The following is a 1,322-nucleotide window of genomic DNA, read 5'->3' on the forward strand; positions in this document are numbered from 1 at the left end:
TAGCTAGGCAGAACATCACGGCAAATAATTTTGAGTTGAAGCCAGCTCTGATTAATATGGTGCAGAATCAGTTCAGGGGTGCAGCTACTGAAGTTCCAAATCTGCATCTGCGTACTTTTCTGGAGATTGCTGACACAGTGAAGATTCATGGTGTTACTGAGGACACCATCAGACTACGATTGTTCACATTCTCTCTTAGGGACAATGCTCGTAGTTGGTTGCAGTCACTACCTCTTGGGGAGTATCACTACATGGGAAGACATGTCATCCAAATTTCTGGCTAAGTACTTTCCTCCTGCCAAGTCTGCCCAGCTGAAAATTGAGATCACTACTTTCAAACTGCAAGATTTTGAGTAGCTTTATGAAGCTTGGGAGCGGTACAAGGAGTTGCTTAGAAAGTGTCCAAACCATAATTTTCCGGATTGGGAACATATTGAGTTATTCTACAATGGTTTGAATGGCCCAACGAGGATTTCTGTGGATGCTACAGCTGGAGGTTCAATATTTTCTAAATTTCCTGAACAGGCTTATGAGATGCTTGAGAAAATGACTGTTAACAGTTATCAGTGGCCGAGTGAGAGATCTGCAATAAGGAAGCCTGCTGGAATTCATGAAGTTGACACATTCACTGCTTTGACTGCTCAGATGGCTACTATTTCTACACAGTTGGCTGCACTGACCAAAGGGAATCAAAGTTCTAATGAGACAACATCGCTGGCGACTACCGTAAATTCTGCTTATGGATTTGAGAGTGTGGAGCAAGCTCATTATGTGAACAATAGGAATTACAACAATTATCGAGGTAATCCTGTACCCAATCAGTATCATCCTAGTTTGCGTAATCATGAGAATTTTTCTTATGCAAATAATAAGAATATGTTGAATCCTCCACCGAAGTTCAATACTCAGAATGGTGAAGGTAAGGCATCGTTGGAAGATTTGGTGAGTAATTTTATTGCAGAATCATCCACAAGATTTAAGAGGAATGAAAATAGGCTTGATAGTATGGAGACACACTTGACCAATGTGAGCGCTTCTATGAAAAATCTTGAAACACAAATTGGTCAACTGGCGAATGCATTGAATAATCAGCAGAGAGGTATGTTTCCTAGCAATAGTGAGGTTAATCCAAGGGAGCAGTGCAAGGCTATCACCCTTAGAAGTGGTAAAGAACTTGGGGTTGATGACCCAAAGGAAGTAGATGATGAAGAGGCTGAAGAGATTGTGGTGGAGTCTGAAAAATCTGTTAGCAAAAATTCCAGCAATTCTGCAGTTGTGCCTGAGAAACCGCCTATACCAAAAGCTGTTTTTCCATATCCTCA

The 1,322-nt window shown here is 41.2% G+C and overlaps 1 non-coding gene across 1 annotated transcript; it reads right to left on the reverse strand.

Moving 5' to 3' along the window:
- Nucleotides 1-310: 310 nt before the first annotated feature.
- On the reverse strand, nucleotides 311-416 carry LOC140894016 (small nucleolar RNA R71). The gene has a single exon (XR_012153571.1). It is a non-coding gene; the product is annotated as a small nucleolar RNA R71 (small nucleolar RNA).
- Between the last annotated feature and the right edge of the window lie 906 nt (nucleotides 417-1,322).

Source organism: Henckelia pumila, chromosome 3 (assembly GCF_033568475.1).
Source record: "Henckelia pumila isolate YLH828 chromosome 3, ASM3356847v2, whole genome shotgun sequence".
Taxonomy (NCBI): Eukaryota; Viridiplantae; Streptophyta; class Magnoliopsida; order Lamiales; family Gesneriaceae; genus Henckelia; species Henckelia pumila.